The sequence below is a fragment of the Rhincodon typus genome, chromosome 1 (genome assembly GCF_021869965.1).
Source record: "Rhincodon typus isolate 14 chromosome 1, sRhiTyp1.1, whole genome shotgun sequence".
NCBI lineage: Eukaryota > Metazoa > Chordata > Chondrichthyes > Orectolobiformes > Rhincodontidae > Rhincodon > Rhincodon typus.
Window position 1 is genome coordinate 129,668,388 of NC_063332.1, and position 19,034 is coordinate 129,687,421.

The 19,034-nt window shown below is 41.5% G+C and overlaps 1 protein-coding gene across 5 annotated transcripts in view; it reads right to left on the minus strand.

Annotated features, from left to right (window-relative positions):
* fhip1aa (FHF complex subunit HOOK interacting protein 1Aa) overlaps positions 1-10,657 on the minus strand; it is a 182,866-nt gene extending 172,209 nt beyond the window's left edge. For 3 of the 5 annotated variants that reach the window (XM_048600882.1, XM_048600866.1, XM_048600889.1), the window contains exon 1: positions 10,302-10,657. The gene's annotated coding sequence lies outside the window, so the exon portion shown is untranslated. Of the gene's footprint in view, positions 1-9,378; positions 9,409-10,140; positions 10,165-10,301 lie in introns of those variants that run through there. The other 2 variants (XM_048600879.1, XM_048600873.1) reach the window with 2 other exon arrangements.
* Positions 10,658-19,034: the final 8,377 nt, after the last annotated feature.

The following is a 19,034-nucleotide window of genomic DNA, read 5'->3' on the forward strand; positions in this document are numbered from 1 at the left end:
GGAGCAGATAGGTGGAGAGAAGCCACACAGGTCAAGAAGGCAGGGATGAGAGGGGGGCTAGTCTTGGGATGAAGTCAGGGGTGGGGAGATTTTCAAACTCGTAAAGTCCACATTGAGACCATTGGGTTGTAGGCTTCCAAGGCGGAATAGGAGGTACTGTTCCTCCAATTTTTGGGGGGCATCGTTGTGACACTGGAGGAAGCCCAGGATGGACATGTCGACCAGGGAGTGGAATGGGGAGCTGAAGTGGTTCGCAACTGGGAGGTGGTGTTGTTTATCACGAACCAAGTGTAGGTGGTCCAAAAAGTGGTCTCCGAGCCTCCGCTTGGTCTCCCCAATGTAGAGGAAGCCACATTGGGAACAGCAGATACAATATACCACATTAGTGAATGTGCAGGTGAACATGTGTTTAATGTGGAAGGTTTTCTTGGGGCCTCGGATGGAGGTGAGGGGGGAGGTGTAGGGGCAGGTGTAGCAGGGAAAGGTGCTGGGGGTGGTGGGGCTAGTGGGGAGTGTGGAGCAGACGAGGGAGTCGCGGAGAAGCAGTCCCTCTAGAAGGCAGATAAGGGTGGGGAGGGAAATATATCCTTGGTAGTGGGGTCAAATTGCAGGTGGCGGAGAATGATGTGTTGAATCCGGAGGGTAATGGGGTGATACGTGAGGACGAGGGGAATTCTGTCCTTGTTTTTATTGCGGGGAAGGGGTGGGAGGGCTGAGGCACGGGAAACACAAGAGATGCGGTCGAGGGTGTTTTCAACCACTGTGGGGCGGGACGGGGGATTGCAGTCCATGAAAAACGAGGACAGCCGGGAACGTCTGTGAGTGTAATGCCTTATCTTGGGAGCAGATGGAGCAGAGGAGGAGGAATTGGAAATAGGGGATCGCATTCTTGCGGGAAGGTGGGCGAGAGGAGGTGTAGTCGAGGTAGCTGTGGGAGTCGGTGAGCTTGAAATAGATATCAGTTTCCAGGTGGTCACCAGAGATGGAAACAGAGAGATCCAGGAAGGAGGGAGAGGTATCAGAGATGGTCCAGGTGGACTTGATGTTGGGGTGGAAGGTGTTAGAGAAGTTGATGAACCATTCGAGCTCCTCGTGGGAGCATGAGGCGGCGCCGATACAGTCATCGATGTAACGGAGGAAGAGGTGGGGGATAATGCCAGTGTAGCAGCGGAAGAGGGATTGTCCGACTAATTCTACAGAGAGGCAGGCATAGCTTGGGCCCATGCGGGTACCCATGGCCACCCCCTTGGTCTGTAGAAAGTGGGAAGAGTTGCAGGAGAAGTTGTTAAGGGTAAGGACGAGTTCGGTTAGGCAGATAAGGGTGTTGGTGGAGGGGGACTGGGTGGGCCTGCGGGAGAGGAAGAAGCAGATGGCCTAAAAGCCCTCCGCATCGGGAATGCAATTAGAGGGGGACTGGACGTCCATTGTGAAAATGAGGTGTTGAGGGCCAGGGAATCAGAAGTTTTGGAGGAGTTAGGAGGCCTTGGGGTGGTGTGTGTTGGAGGCAGGAGAAGGGGTCTGTAGAGGGGGGTTAGAATCGCAATTAAAGAAATAAGCATGGAGGCGGTGGCGGAAAAACTGTTCAACGTCCAGGCGCGAGCGGTATTCATTGATGTTCGGGTGGAGGGGGATAAAGGTGAGTCCTTAACTGAGGACTAAACCGAGTTCGTGCAGTTTGTTCGGCAACAACAGGTAAAATTATTTGCAAAGCAAAGTCTTATTTATGCAAATACAGCACCCTTATGGTAACTCTGTGACTATGTGACCAAGAACTTTTGCTTATAACAAAAGGTTGATTGTTATTGAACAGTCAGGAGGAAGACTGAATGGCTTTTGTTTCCTATGCTGAGATCAGTGTTTTCTTTTCTGTCACACATCAAATACAGTCAAGAGGGAGGACAAGCAACTTGTTTCAAGTGCGCAGCCAAAATTGCTCCCAACCTCAGAGATGTTAACAATGGCTGAGGGAAGCTCTCCTAGCTTTCACAGAAAGCACATGGTCATACAATTGTTGGGTAAAAGTGAAATCAAACCCTGTTGCTTGTAAGGCCCATGATTACTGCCTGTGCCCTTGTTGAACTGAATTGAATTAGGTTTAATGGCACGTGTACTCACATGAGTACTGTGAAAAGTTTACAAGTCGCTACTTATGGTGCCATCTTAGGTACAAGACTAGCTAGGTACAGATTCTTAAGTTCAAATTCTTTGGGGAAAAAAAAAGAAGAAATAAAGTCCAGCAATAAATTAGAAAAGTAGAGAAATAACAGTTCAGAATAACAGTTTTTCCAAGCCAAGGTACAGGACCTTCTTCTTAATGATTTCTGATATAATTAGGAGTTATTTATAAACAATGTTAAGAACAACACAGAGGAATGAATCCATCCCAGAAATGATGTACAAAACAAAAAGGACACAAGGGACGCAGTTATTATATGACAGTCCAACAGCTTCATTGTCACTTTTACCAGTGGCAGATTTACAGACTTTTTAACAAAACCTCAAATGCTTTAACTGCTATGGTGTGAGATTGAAACGCATGTTCTCTGGTTTATTAGGCCAGGCCTCCTGATTAGTAGCCCAGTAATATAACCAGAAGGGTCAGTGGACTCAAAACATCAACTCAGCTTTCTCCCACGGATTCTGCTAGCCCTGCTGAGTTTCTGCAGCAATGTTGCTTTATGTTTGTTTCAGATCTCTAGCATCTGCAGTTTATTTTAATCCAACCACTATTCTACCTGGACTGTTCAGAGATTTATGGGCAGCTATATCAAAGGAAGATCTACCAGAAGAGGAACTGTATCCTAGGCCAGCATCTGGTGAAAATCTGGTCTCCAAAACAAAAAGACAGAGGACCATCCAGAAACACTATTCTTGTACATGTTGTCAACATTGTGACTTTTAAGCCTGCAGATTAATCATCTTCACCACCTCCCACTGGTGAAGTTCTTGTATTTTGTTCTCTCCAATTAGTTACATGATGCAAAACTTTGACTTAAGTTTCCATTTATTTCCAAGCACATTTCACAACAAAAATATTTCTACCAACACTGAAAAAATAATTCTCCCACACACAGCTACCAGAGTCAAATTAATAGAACTCCACCTCGAGTACTCTGTGCAGTTTAATCTCCTTACCTAAGAAAGGATGTACTTATGTGAGGATGGTTCAGAATATATTGTTTGGAAACTTAAGTCCTAAAGTGGAGAAAAAAAAATGGATTTTACTTTCAGTTCTGTGAAAGTCTGACCTGTTTTCTTTTTCAAAAAAAAAAAGTCCGAAATTAATGTTAAACAGTGAGCTAAAATCAGCAATTTTAAAAAATCAGACATGGGAAGTCGGCATCATAGACTGATTTATTACCAATCCCTAATTGCCCATTGTCAGTTAAGAGTCAACCACATTGCTGTGGGTCTGGAGTCACAGGTAAAGATGGCAGATTTCCTTCCCAAAAGGGCATGAGGTGATCCATATGGGTTTTTGTAACAATTAACAGTGATCTCCATTAGGCTAGTTTTTTTTAAATTATAGATTTTTACAGAATTAAAATTTCACGATTTGAGATTTGGGTGGGATTTGAACACAGCCCCAGCTCATGAGCCGAGGGTTCTGGATTACTAGTCCAATGATATAACCACTACATCCCTATCTTCCCCAAGAGGAATTAATCCAAAGCGCCCAATAAGATATTTGTTCTGGTGTTTGCTGACTGAGCTGTACAACCGGGAGAGACAGCCAGACAGGGAGAGACAGCCAGACAGGGAGAGACAGCCATTGCAGTCCAACTGCCTCTCCATTCCCTTTCTTCCACGTAAGTATTGAGCTCTGCATTTCTAGCCCATAATTACACTGCTGAAGGAGTCAGGATTGGAGAGTGTACCTGAAATCAATTCAGTTGCCGTGAGGGACAGTCCAGGAAAGTCAAAACACCTCCCCTTCTGCAGAATTCGGAGTGTTTTTACATTTTATTGTCCAGCAGCACAGCTAGACATTTTGAAAGCTGCAAAAAGGTAAGTATACAAGGAGAAAGAGTGAGCATGTGCCTCTGTCAGCACCTGTGTCTGTGTGCGTAGGAGTCAGGCTTTTTATTTAAAACCACCTAACTTTTCCTGTGTACCTATTAACTTAATGGAAGCAGACCCCTCTGAATTCTAACCTTAATAGGGAGTTCCAGACACAGGGAAATTACCCCTCAGAATCTTCAATTTCATGGACAATTCCCACACAGTCAGCTGCATCTGGAATTCTAGAGGATCCTGACTCAGAATATCTGGACCAATATGTTCATAACAACAGAGGTGCTGTGAGTTTAGCTGTCTCCAAAAAAATAAAAACAGTCAAGTACAGAAGAGGAGAAATGCTGGGGATGCTTAGAAAATAAATCAGAAACAGAATGCTGTGCTGGTGTCGTAAAGGATGACATCGGACAAAGCTGTTCAAGCATGAAGTTAATACGGGTTAAGGAATAAGTGAGCTGAGTTGGAAACTTGTTTAAAAGGAATCAAGAAGCAACATTAACTGATTTAAAAAAAAACATCAAGAGACCACAGAAATTGCCAAAAAGAAACTAGTTACGGCTGCACCAGCTGAACATGGAGTAGCATGGGTGATGCGTTACTGGGGTTTGGGGGATATTAGGGTATTGTAGGAATAAAAGGGTTGAATCTTTCTTTCCAATACTTGTAATAAGTTTGCTTCAGATAGTTCTTGTACTATGTAGTATAGTTTACATTTATCTTTTCTATAGTGAACTTGATTGTTCTCTTTTCTAAAAGTACCTTGGCAGTCTCTTGTGAGTTTGTTCAATAACTGACTCCCATGGTAAACAAAAAGAAAAAAAAAAAAAAAAATGTACAACTTATGATCTCACTCGGATTGAACTTGTTCAGTATTAGCATCAGATGTGATGCAATAGTTGGCAGAAAGCTGGTGTAATGAAGGTTCACCAGACTGATTCCCAGAATGGTGGATGGAGTCTGGACCTGTATTCTCAAGAGTTTAGAGAATAAGAGTGTTTCCATAGAGACAGACAGATTTCTCACAGAGCTCAACAAAGTAGAAAGATGTTTCGGCTAGAGGTCTAGAACTGGAGGTACAGTCTCAGAACATTTGGTAGGCCATTTATGACTGCGATGAAGAGAAATCTATTTGCCTACAAGACAACAAATCTACAGAATATCTAACCCAGAAAGGTGTAGAGGTTCAGTCACTGAACATATTCAGGATCAAGATGCATAGATTTCCCGATACTAATGATACCAAGGGATATGGGGAAGAGAGTGTGAGGAAGTAGCATTAAGGTAGAAGATCAGCCATAATCTAGTCAAATGATAGAACCAGCTCAAAGAGCTGAATGGGCTTTCCTTGCCGCTATATTCCTATGGCAGGTTTTGATGATAGTTAAAACAAAAATATACCGAAAGAACTGCAGATGCTGTCAATCTGAAATAAAAACAGTAATTGCTGGAAAATCTCAGAAGGTCTGGCAGCATCTGTGGAGGGAAATCACAGAGAAATCCAGTGACCCTTCTTCAGAACAGGTTTGATGACGATTGTTGTTTTAAATGTTGCAAATTCTGAGGCTATTGCTCTTAGATATAATGTGACAGAGAAATGACTTATAGCATAATTTACAGGAGTTTGATGCTGCTCTGCTCGAGTCTCTAACAGGCTTGCCTTCAATATTAAGAGCCCAGATCCCCCTCCATACCAGCACCCATCTCTTTCTGTTCATCCTGCTGGAATTAACTTTCTCAATTTAACTTGCTTTGATTTGATTTGATTTTATTACTGTCATGTGTGCCGAGGTACAGTGAAAAGTGTTGTCTTACATGCTTTACAGGCAGATCATGTGATACAAGTGCATCAGGGTAACAGAAGGGTGCATAATACAATGTTACAGCTGCTGAAAAGGTACACAGAGAGATCAACATGAACATTAAAGAGGTCCGTTCAAAAGTCTGATAACAGCAGGGAAGAAGCTGTTCTTACATGTATACAAACTGTCATATCTTCTGCCCAATGGATGAGGATGGAAAACAGTATAGCCAGTGGGGGAGGGGTCTTTGATTATGTTAGTTACTTGCCTGAGGCTGTGAGAAGCATAGACAAAGTCAGTGGATGGGAGGCTGGTTTGCGTGATGGACTGGGCTGTATTCACAACTCTGTGTAGTTTCTTTCAGTCTTGGGAAGAACAGTTGCTGTACCATGCTGTGATGCACTCAGAGAGAATGCTTTCCGCGTTGCGTCTATAAAAATTTGAGAATCTTTATGGACATGAAGAATTTCCTTAGGCTCCTGTGGAAGTAGAAGGGTTGCTGTGCTTTCATGACCATAGTGGACCAGGACAGATTATTGGTGATCGTCACTCCTGGGAACTTGATGCTCTTGACCATCTCCACCTCAGAACCACTGATGCAAACAGGGGCGTGCCCTCCACACGGCTTCCTGAAATCAATGACCAGCTCCTGCATTTTGCAGTTGTTGATGGAGAGATTGTCTTTATACCATGCTGTTCAGCACGCACTCAATCTCTTTCCTGTACTCTGTCTTTCCCTTATAACTCAACATGCCTCTCAAACATGCAGCTCCAGCACCATCTCATCCAAACCCTAATCTAACTTCTCTCTCCTTCATTATACTCTTGCCATGAGCTTCAAAGTTGAACACAAGACTAACATGTGGACCCAAGCAGACTGGCTGAGTGGCCTCCTTTTCAGCCTGTGAGGACACTATAGCAAATCCATCATCTGGAAAAGATAAACTGCATATATTGCAACAACAATGATGTTGGGATTAAAACTGAGAGCCAGAGTTACAGTCTGTTTTCCACAATTCCATGATTGGCTCAGCATGAAATTCTGAAATACTCTTGGATAATCCCCGCTTTCCTCTCCACACTATCCACACAAAACGGCTGACGACTCAAGTTCCCTTCCTGATCTCCAGGTTAACTGTATCGCTTCATCTTCACAGGTAATGTTATTCCCTCTGACAAAAAAAATTATCTCCTCAAAGTATCCACCTTTGACCCCTCTACACTTGCTATCTACCACACCATCTCCAATCTCCTTTTCCTTTCCAAAGTTCATGAAATTTATTGCCACCCCTTCCGTGACGTACCTTGGGGTCATGTTAATACATTCAAAGCACTATAGAAATGCTGTTTGTGTGGAGTTTTATCACACATGGTAGGATGCTCAGGAAGTTAAAACAAGCCAGTACTTCCAAATTAAAGAATGAGATTCTTAATATTAGTACAAGCAATTGTGCAACATCATTGGCAATTTTTGAACACCCCACTGACAGAAAGTTCTTTGAAAATGTCATGAATAAAACGTTACCAGTTGATTCCTTTCAGTCACATGACTGACCAAGCGCAACATTTAATAATATAAACAAAATACTGTGAATAGTCAGCAAGTCAGGCAACAATGTTATCAAGAGTTAATGCTTCATGTCTGCAACTTATTTTTGTCAGAACAAGAAAATCCAACTTTTGTAACACATTTTAATCAAACACAAGAGGTCAAAAAAGGAATGTAGATAGAGACGAGGGAAGAACAAAAGTCTATGCTTATGTTGGAAGGCATAATAATTTAAATAATAAAAGGGGCAGTGCTGCAAGGCAAAAAGGCACTGTAAAAGGATAAGTAAACAAATGACAGGTCCAGAGAGGGTGGACAAGCAACATGAGGATTACAACCATCATCTGCTATTTGTCAAAATATTGAGGTCTGACACCTGTAAGCTATCCAATAGAAAGATGGTGCTACTCCTCCAGCTTCTGTTGAACTTTGTCAGGATAATATGGGAGGCCAAGCAGAGGAGTCAGAATGGGAATGCAACAGACATTTAAAGTGACAAAACAGTTGAAAGTCAGGGTCACATCGACTGAAGAGAGGCGCTCAGCAAAGTGACTGACCTATGCTGGGTCTCCTCAGTGTGGGAGAGGCCACATCATGTGCAGTGCTGACAATACACTACACTGGGGGAAAAGAAAAAAAAAAAAAATCACCTCTTCACCTGGAAAACACATCGAGGATCCTGGATGGTGAGAAGGGAAAACCCCAGCTGTTCAGTTCCCATTGAGATACAGATTATAGCAACATGTTTTAATTTGGAATCAAAAAAGAAGTTGGCCAATTTAGAAACAGGTTCAGCCGGACAAAAAAGGCTTGTGGTAGACAGGGAATGCTTGGGTTGACATCTAAGCAAGAAGCAAACATTCTGCACACCATCCTGGTGGAGGGTGTGGTGTAAAAGGATCAGATGTCTGTGGCAAAAAGGGGATAGTTTGAAACATATTGTTCAAGTGGTAGTGGATGTTGGAAGAATCACATATATAGATTGGAATGGGGCTATAAAAGGAAAATAAACTCAAAAATAAAGTAACATAAAAAGTGATTACTTTGTTGTGAAAGCATGCTCTCTCAATTGTAATTTTCACTTTCATCAGCTAGATTCACATGTAGTCATCACACTGTACAATTCAAGATAAACTGTGAACATAAAGACAAGTGTACTTGTTAGAAATTGTTTGTAATTATTTCCAATTCACCCTTTACATCTTCCACGAGCAGAGGTCAGTAAATTGGATAAGGATTCCCTACAAATATGTAATTAGGCAATTAGGGCAAAACTCTGCAGATGCTGAAAATCTGAAACAAGCAGAGAATATTTTGAAGTTCATTACAACTTTTCTTCAGAACTGAAGTCATGCCAGACTCAGAACCTTAACTCTGTCCCCCTTTCCGCAGATACTGCCAGACCTACTGAGTTACTCCAGTGTGTTATGTATTCCGGTCAGCTATCAGAAATAATTATTTTTTAAATATTTGATCTTAATTGCTGTCCTACAACTGAACACTAGTCTGTTTTCTCAGCAATTGTGAACAATTTGAATACCAAAAAAGAATGCTCTTGTAGCTACCACATAACCCATTAAGCTATGGCAATACAAACACAGCACTGAATATTACTTCAGCTGATAAGCAGAGTAGTACAGCCCAAACATGGGTACACTTACCCACATGGGCTTGTCAGGTCATCCACAATAAGATTCCTTCACTACCAATAACTACAGTAATTATATAAATCTAAACCTAGTTTTACTACAGATTTTTAAGCAATAAAGGATTCAAACTCAGCAATTCCACTTTAGTCTATCACATCACCACATGTACTCACTACACTGTGGGCACCTCCAACAGAAAACAAAACATTGCAAAGAACAAGTCTGAAGCCAAAAAAAAATTACAACTTCAAAAAGTTCTCAAAACAGGCACTTTTACTCATGACTATTAAAATTATTTCCCAGAATTTTAGATGAATACTGAAGTAATTAAAGAAAAACAAATAAATACACTCCAACCGTGTACCTTAAGCAACAGAAGCATGTTGCCTGCTTTCTCTGGGTTGTGCTGCAGTCCTCAAAGAGTTAACAATAGTGATGTAACGTCCCAAAACACATCTCCTTAACAACAGAGCCAGCTCAATCCCAAGAGACACGTCACATGGTAATTGTCAGGTCAACCTGCTTACCCCAGGAAATAGATCAGTCTTTTAAAAACCGCTCCCCATTGCATGTTGTTCCTCCGGTCCTGGGTTTGACTAGGTATTGGTGAAGTTCCAAGTTTATTCCACCGACACCAAGCTGTTATTATATGCGAACCAAGCATGCCCGGGGTGGGTGGGGGTGATAAAACTGCAGCAAAGAAGCGTCTCACAACAAGCGACATTAAGTTAGATCCCGTTTCTTAGTGCGGTGTTCCCTCCGCAGGCAAAAAAAAACAAAGTTGGGTGTTCGGGTTATCTGCAAAGTCGCGGGACTGTCAGAGCAACTGAACAAGTTACTGTTAAAAATAAAGTCCCAGCTCCCTCTAGAACATTTGCGAACACATTCTGTCCTCTGGTCAAATAAGCCATGTATACAGCTCACACCCAACAAAACAGGTACAACAAGAAAAGCAAACTAAGTGTCGCCACGAATAGGTACAAGACCGCAGAATTGGGAATAAAAAGTTGGCCGCATGAACAATTATCAGAGAATAGCCCTGTTTCCCTGATGGCGCGGCTAAAACTCGTCTGGGAGGTGTTGTACTCCCTTCTCATGGGGTTTAAATAAAAACGCATCCAGTTACCTTGCTGGACGAAGCCAGCGACAAACTAACGCAGGATTCCGCCACTGGATTAACAGCAGAGGGAGGGAGTAAACACGCAAAACAGCAAAGGAGCTTTAAATCTCTCAAATCTGCAGCTCAGGCGTGCTAACTGTTAACAAAGTAACACATTTTACACTTACCCGGAGCAGACACTCTGTAAAATGACTGTCTCCACCTTCCCTGGCTCGAGATCGCGTGCTCAGGCCGGGAGGAGTCTATTTTCTGCTCAGCGGGATCACAGAGCCCAGGTGGATGGGGGAGGGAGAGCTTTCCTCACGGTTCAAACACTGACAACTTCAACACCTCCTTTCGAAGGCACCTGAGCGACACCAATTCTCCAGCGTGACGGGTGATGTGCAAAAGACAGGCCGGGGTGGGAGGAGTTGTGGAAATAACCTGTGCTGAAGCAGGAATTGGAGCGCAGCCTTTCTTGGGACAGCCACTACCGCCAGAGGAAGCTGCTCTCCACACTCAGGTCAAAATGGGCTCAGCAGGCACTGTTATTATACTGAGACTGGGCTCAGCTGGGTATGTGTTATACACTGAAACTGGGCTCAGCAAGGACAGTGCCAGACCCTGACACTGGGCTCAGCTGGGTCTGTATTATACACTGAAACTGGGCTCAGCAAAGACAGTGCCAGACCCTGAGACTGGGCTCAGCTGGGTCTGTATTATACACTGAAACTGGGCTCAACAAGGACAGTGCCAGAATCTGAGATTGGACTCAGCTGGGTCTGTGTTGTACACTGAAACTGGGCTCAAAAGGTCTGTGCCAGACCCTGAGACTGGGCTTACAAAGGACAAGTTGTGAAGTTTTAGTGGGTGACTACTTTGGGAACAGTGACCATAACTCTGTAAGTTTCAAAGTAATTAGGGAAAGGGATAAGGATAGTGCAGAAATTACTGTCTAAATTGGGGGGAAGGCTGATTTCAATATCAGTAGACAAGATCTGGCAAACATAGCCTGGGAAGAGCAACTTGCAAAGAAGTCTACATTTGGAAAGTGGGGGTCATTTAAAAGTAGTACAGGGAGAATTCAGGCCTGGAGTGTTCCTCTAAGAGTGAAAGGCAAAGGCAGTAGGACTAGGAAACCCTGGATGCTGAGGGACATGAGGGATATAGAGAATTGAGGAGGTTGCTTAAAAAGGAAATTAAGAGGGCAAATAGGGGCCATTAAATATCTATGTCAGATCAGATCAAGAAAAGCCCCAAGGCTTTTTATTAGTATTAATATAACAGGATTACAGGGAAAGGGTAGGACTAATAGAGACCAAAGAGGAAACCTGTGTGTCGAGTGAGGTCTTAAATAAATCACCAAAGGAGAAAGACACGATAGCCAGGATTTCATTTGCAGTGGTGAGGTAACATTTCAAGATTAATAAAGAGGAGGTATTAGATGTTTTAATGGGCGTATATGTACACAAATCTTCAGTGCCTGATGAGATATATCCCAGGCTATGGGAGGAGATTGCTGGGGCAGAGATATTTAATATTTTGCTGGCTACAGGTGAAGTGCCAGATGATTGGAGGATCGCTAAAGTGGTTGCTTTGTTTAAGAAGGACAGCAAGGATAGGCCAGGTAATTACAGAACAGTCAGTTTGATGTCAGTGGTAGGGACATTATTGGAAAAAATTCTGAAGGACAACATTAATCAATACTTGGAAAAGCAGGGATTGATCATGGATAGCCAGCACGGATTTGTTAGAGGACGATCCTGTCTGATTTATTTAATTGAGGTTTTGAAAAGGTAACAAAATATATTAATGAGGGTAGTGCAGTTGATGTGGTTTACATGGACTTCAGTAAGGCCTTTGACAAAGTCCCACATGGAAGGATGGTCCAAAAGGTAAATGCCCATGGAATGCAAGGTGAATTGGCAAACTGGATCCAAAATTGGCTTTCACATAGGAGGCAAAGAGTGATTGTGTAGGATTGTTTTTGCAATTGGAAGCCTGTAACTAGCAGTGTGTCACAGGGATCAGTGCTGGGATCCTTGCTGTTTGTTACTTACATTAATATTTGAATGTGAATGTAGAAGGTATATTTAGTAAATTTGCAAATGACATGAACAATGATGGTGGTATTGATACTGAAGATGATGGTCTCAGGCTGCAGTCTGGTAAATTGTGTGGAGCAAGACAGAATTTAATATCAATAAGTATGAAGTGATGCATTTTGGGAAGTCTTATAAGGGAAGAATATAAATAATGAATGGTAGGTCCCTACGGAGTAGTGAGGAACAAAGGGGCCTTGGTGTATAAGTCCATAAATCCCTGAAGGTGTCAGCACAGGTAGGTAGGGTGGTGAAGAAGGCGTTGCTTGCCTTCATTAGCCAGGGCAGAGAATATAGGAGCAAAGAAGTCTTATTAAAACTTCATAAAACATTGGTTAGGCCTCAGATGACTACTGTGTCCAATTGTGACTGCCACACTGTCGGAAGGACATCATTGCATTCGAGAGGGTGCAAAGGAGATTCGCCTGGATGTTGCCTGGGATGAAAAGTCTCAGTTATGGTAGATACTGGATAGTCCGGGTTTGTTTTCCTTGGAGAAGAGGAGGCCAAGTGGGGATCTGATTGAGGTACAAAATTATGAAAGGTATAGACAGATTAGATTATGAGAATCTCTTCCCCATGGCAAATATGTCTAAGACCAGAAGGCATAAGTTTAAAATAAGGACCAGGTGGTTTAGACGAGATATGAAAAATAATCTTTTCACACAGAGGGTGGTAGAAATATGCAACGTGCTGCCTGTGAAGGTTGGTACCCTTGCAACATTTAAGAAGCATCTGGATGAGCACCTGAAATGACAAGGCATTGTCGGCTATGGACCAAATGCAGGTAAATGTGTTAGTGTAGGTTGGTGTTTGATGATTGGTATAGACATGGTGGTTCAAAGGCCCTATTTCTTTGCTATGTGACTCTACAACTTGAGACTTGGCTGAGCAAGGACTGTGCCAGTGCCTGAGACTGGGCTCAACAGGGTCTGTGCCAGTGCCCTGTTACTGGGCTCAGCAAGGAATGAATACCATTGTTCTAACTCTGAGCCTACCACGCAGGACCAGTACTAATATTCTTTAGGTAAATAAAGATCTAACTGGGGCTTGGGGCTGAGCATGCATTCGTAGAGTAACATATGAATTCCAGTCACCTCAGTTGATGCTGAGGCCAGTCTCAATGAACCAACATTCTGTCCATGCTAAGCAGGGTCTTGGTTTGCATGTAGATTAATTGAAAGAGACCATTCTCCTCTTATGCCTGTGTCAGCTCTTTGAAAGAGCTGCCCATTTAATCCCACTTCCCTGCTCCTCCTATACACTCCATGTGTGTAACCAATTCCCTTTCAATGAGACTATTGAATCTGTATCCATCAGCTCTTCAGACACTTACAACTCATTGCAAGAAAGCAGTCCACCCCATCTCCACACAGATTCATTGCTAATGAACTGAAGTCTGTGTCTCTGGACATTGATCCAATGGAAACAGTAACTTTCTATTTGCTCTTTCAAAATCCTTCAGTAGTTTGAACAACCCTTCCCCCAACCTTACTTTCTTTAAGAATAACAATCCCGTCCCCTTTGTCTATTCACAAAACCAATGTCCATCATCCTTGGTGCCATGCGAGAGGATCACCGCATTCTTGCTAGGCAGAGACACCATGCTTGAAATGTGTTGTCTAGAATTTAAAAACATAGAAAAAAAGAGTAGGTGTAAGCCAATCAGCCTTTTTAGTCTGCTGTGCTATTCAATATGATCATGGCTGATCATCCAACTCAGTACATTGTTCCTATTCCTCCCTATACCCTTGATCCCTTTAGCACCAAGAACTATATCTAACTCCTTGAACACATTCAATTCAAAGCTGCCTCACGCTTTCTGTGGCAGCAAATTCCACAAGTTCATCAATCTCAGGGAGAAGAAATGACTTCTCATTTGACCCAATATTCTAGCTGGAGCCCAAGAAGTCTCTTATAGAGATACCCTTGCTTTGTGCCCTGCCTTAAAGACAGTCTATGATAAAGAATCTATGCAAAGCCATGAAATCTGTATACTCCTAACACTATGAAAAGAAAGGCAAGTGTTGATATTGAGTTCAGAAATTGTTCTATTTTTCCAAATATACCTATTGTTGTTTCTTAATTATTCTTGACTCGTTATTTGTGGAACTAAATTGTTCATCTTTAGGATATACTTCCATCATCTCAATTCGAACAGACAATCATTATTGCTATTCATTCCCTTCAATTTAACATTGTCCCACAAAATACTGTTTGAAAACCTATGATTCTCCTTTCCAGAGTCCTATCGTTCATGGGCTACGATGGAAAGTGAGGGGAGGGGTAAGGCAGAATCAGAGAAAGAGGGCAAAAATGAGATTACACAGGTAATGTTTGCTTCCATAAAACTCTACTGCCACCCAGGAGATGTAGAGAGAGAAGTCATCCTCAGAGCCTTATAGCCAAACAATATGCTTCCCCAAGGAGATCATTCAAAAAATCTATTGTTTATTCAAATGATCTGAAACCTATTTGAAGAAACTCAACTGTCTTCTCAGTTGAAATTAACGCCACTGTAGCCGTAAGGTCTTTCATCGCAGTACCCGACAAGGGCAGGAATGAGTAAGATTATAGAGCAGCAGTACAATGATGTGAAAGCTTACCAATTCATTATTGAAACAAATCAGAATGATACTGAGTCTCCAAGAAGTAGGACAAAGTCCAGATCAGTAGACTGAGACAGATGACTTGCTTAAGTCAAGGGAATTTAACGATTAAGAAGGAACTCGCGATGTGATGGAAGACGCTCCGGTCATTTATAGAAAAAGGAGTGCCCAGGGTGAGGGAATGAGAGGTAGTTATACCTGAGAACTGAGGCAGCAGTTGAGGGAGCACACAGGTGAATGGTTGATGACTTTTAAGTTTTTTTTTAAACTTTGACTTGGATAATGGTCTAAATAAGTACCAAGGAGAAATAAGGACTATTTGAATTTTAGCAGGTCTGGTGGCATCTGTGGAGGAGAAAACAGAGTTAACGTTTCGGGTCACGTTAACTCTGTTTTCTCCTCCACAGATGCTGCCAGACCTGCTGAGCTTTTCCAGCAACTTTGTTTTTGTTCCTGATTTACAGCATCCGCAGTGCTTTTGGTTTTTATTTACTATTTGAATTTTATCTAGCTTAACTAGTTGAACTATGTGAATAAATACTAATAACATCAAGTGGTATTTTTAAACTAGAAATGCTTGTTAGTTAAATAAAGTACAACAAAGCTGACAGGAGAGGTGGGGAGTTGCAGCTGTAACATATGGAAGTTGATGGTTATCAGTGTGATCCAAGCAACTGCATCTGCAGTCAGTGTCTACAGCTCGAGGAACTTTGGCTCAGAGCCAATGAGCTGCAGTCTGAGCATCAGGAAAGGGGAAAGTTACGTGGACACTTGATTCCAGGAGGCAGTCACATTCCTGAGGCTTAGTACTTCAGATTGTGGCTTGTGGACAGGGTCATTGCAGTCGAGAGCATGAGTCCTGAACACTTGTTACTTGCCTAGTGCCAGGGTCCAGGTCATCTCCTCAGGGCTGGAAAGGAATTTGGAGTAAGAGGGGAAGAATCCTGTTGTCTTGGTCTTTGTCAGTACTAACAACATAGTCAGGACAAAGAAAAAGGTTCTGCTGAGGGTACATAGCAGGTAGTGAAAGAGCTGTACTATTGGGTTGGCATTCACTGTGCTGGGACAGTGTTCTGGTGAGTCATATAACTAGGGTGACAGAGAGGGCTTTAAATTACAGAGAACAAGGGTGAAGGTTCACTTAAAGGGAAACAGAAAGTTAACAAGAAACAATAAGGCAATAATGCCAGGCTGTGATATGAGAAATGATAACCAGATTGTGACAGGAAGAGACACAGCTTAGAAATATAAATGTCAACCAGCAAATCGGGTCAGAGTAGGGAAATTGGTTAAAAAGATATAATTAAAGGCTCTTTTTCAGAACACATGCGAGAATTGTAACAAGATCAATGAATTGAAGCACAAATTGAAATATTGTAAATAGGTTTGCTATTGCCATTTGCCATTACAGAGATGTGGTTGCAACAGAATCAAGGCTGGATACTGAGTAATCAAGGGTGTTTGATGTGTCAGAAAGATAGGAGGAAACAAAAATAAGCTACAGGAACTTTATTAGTTAAAGCTAAGATTAGTACAGTCTTGGCAAATGATCTTGACACAGAAGATCAAGATGGAGAATCAGTTTGGCTGGAGACAGAAAGTCGCTGGTAGGTGAATTAATTGACCTCTAACCATATAATAGATACTTGTAAGAAAGATACTACAATAAATATGAGCAGTTTTAATCTTCAGATATACAAATCAAATTGGCAAAGGTAGCATAGGGAATGAGTTCAGAGTGTTTTGGTACTTTGAACAAACCAGAAAACAGACTATTTTAAACCTGCGTGATGAGACAAAATTAATTAATAATCTCATAATAAAGGATTCTCCAGACAACAGTACTCATAGAATGATAGATTTTCACATTCAGTTTGTGGGTAAGAAACTTGGATCTGAAATAGTATCCTAAAATTAAATAACAGAAATTGCAGACTTATGAAGACAGAGGTGGTTACAGTTGACTGGGAAAAAGGGTTAAAATGTAAGGCAGTAAGGAAGAAGTATATGAATGGGACCAAAACTGACAAGTTCCCTGAACCCAACGCCTGCATTGTGCGCTGCTTAAAGAAGGAGCTGCAGAGACAATGGATCCATTGGTTATCACTTTCAAAATTTTGCTAGACACTGGAGCGATCCCAGTGGTTTGGAAAACCACAGATGTAACACCACTAGATAATAAAACATGGAGATTGAAAGCATGAACTTTATTCTAGTTACGCTAATAACTATCATAGGGAAAGTGTTGGAATCCATTATTATAGAGTTGTAGCAGGACTTTAAAGAATCATAATACAATCAAAGAGAGTCTACATGGTTTAATGAAAGGGAAATCATGTGACAACTTTATTAAAACTCTTTGAGAATTTAATGAGCAAGGTGGATAAAGGGGAACTAGTCGATATAATGTACTTGAAGTTCCTCAAGTCATATAAAAGGTTACTGCACAAAAACTCATGGTGAAATATATTTCTATGGATAGAGGATTGCCAAAATAAATGGAGTGGCACAGGGGTCAATCTGTATTAATGACTTGGATAAATTAACCAGGAGTATTGGAGTCAAATTTGTTGATGTGTGAAATCTATCACATAATTTCTAATAGGTTTTAACCTGAGCCTCTATCCCATGGCAACAAAATTATATTGACCTATTTTGAGAAAACATATTTATGTTTAAGTACTGTGTGGAAAACTTGGAAGGCATGGAAAAATTTGGAACTTTTCCAGGATTGAATAAGGTATCATGTGGCTTGATCATGAAATTAGGTCAACAGTTTAATCTGGCTATAATAAACACAAAGAACTGCAGATGCTGGAAATCTGAAGCAAAAGCAGAGAGTTCTGAAAGAAACGAAGCAGGTCTGGCAGCATTTGTAGAGAGAGGAACAGAGTTAACGTTTCAAGTCCAGTGACCCTTCATCAGAACATCCTGCTGTGTTTCTCCAGCACTCTGTAATTTAATCTGGCTGGTAACTATACGCCACTTGCTGTTTACAGAAAAATCTACTGCCTTTGATAAAGGCAAGCAAAGCTTTCAAGGAGGTAAAAGGTGAGGAGATCCTTATATACCCAATAAAGTTTCCAAATACTAGCATTTGTGACTACCTTTTAAAACCTGAAAATCTGGACTGTGACCACTCTCCAAAGAGTCAGATCCAGAACTAAAGATTTCCCATCAGTCTATGGCTGTCAGTAATTCAGTCTTGTCAATTGGAAACCTAGTGGACTGTGAGAAGTCACTAAATTCTATCCTTTGTTTCCCAACCCTTGGCCAACAGAGATCGACACATGTAACCTATGTTTGGGATTAAAGGAATGTACTTTTAATTCCAGATCATAGCTTAGATATTAATCAGTTTTTGCCACTTATTTTAAGAATATTGTTTATAAAATCAATGGATTATTTTGAATTAATTAAAGAAGCCTGGTGGAAATAACTTTTATTCTGGATAGTAATACAAAAAAGAAGCCATTTTGGTGATTCATTGAACACATTTACATTAATGGGGTGACTAGTGAGGCTTGAATTTCAGCACATTCCTCCTGTTACAGACATAACAATTCTGCCTGAAGACATGTTATGATCACACGAACCACCATTCAATATTATCATAATCTAAAAGAGACACGTTAAAACATAACCAAATTTAAAGTCTCACATTTGTAGTAAAATATTTCCTTTGGAAAAGTTTTATCAAACAAAGGGCCTTTATCTAATGCTGCTGTGTCCATTGAACATTTAAGTGCTGCTTAAAACTTGGAAGGATACAATATATTTCAAAACAGCCTAGTCAGAACTAGTCCATCATTCAACCATGAGAAATCACTGGATATTGTACCTTTTACCTGGTTGCCCAAGGTTACCAATGTAGAGAAATAAGATGTCTTTGTGCTTTCTGCATAAGTAATGTCTCCCGTGAGCCTATTGCAACAGCCACTCCTTATGCACGATGATCTTCAGGCATCAGAAGCCATCTCTAAAACATAGCATAATGTGTCAATGGACTTTGTCACTTGTCCGAAGGCATTATGGGTGGCTATTGCAGAATTTCCACGTGAAGTCAATTTTCAGCTAATATCCACTTTTTAAACATTGAGCTGGTGAATTCAGGATCAGTTGATTCCTCAACCATTGCCTGACATTAACTGTACCTTCAGTCCTCTATCAAAACCTTTTAGTATTCTGCTGCACCCTCAATATGACATCC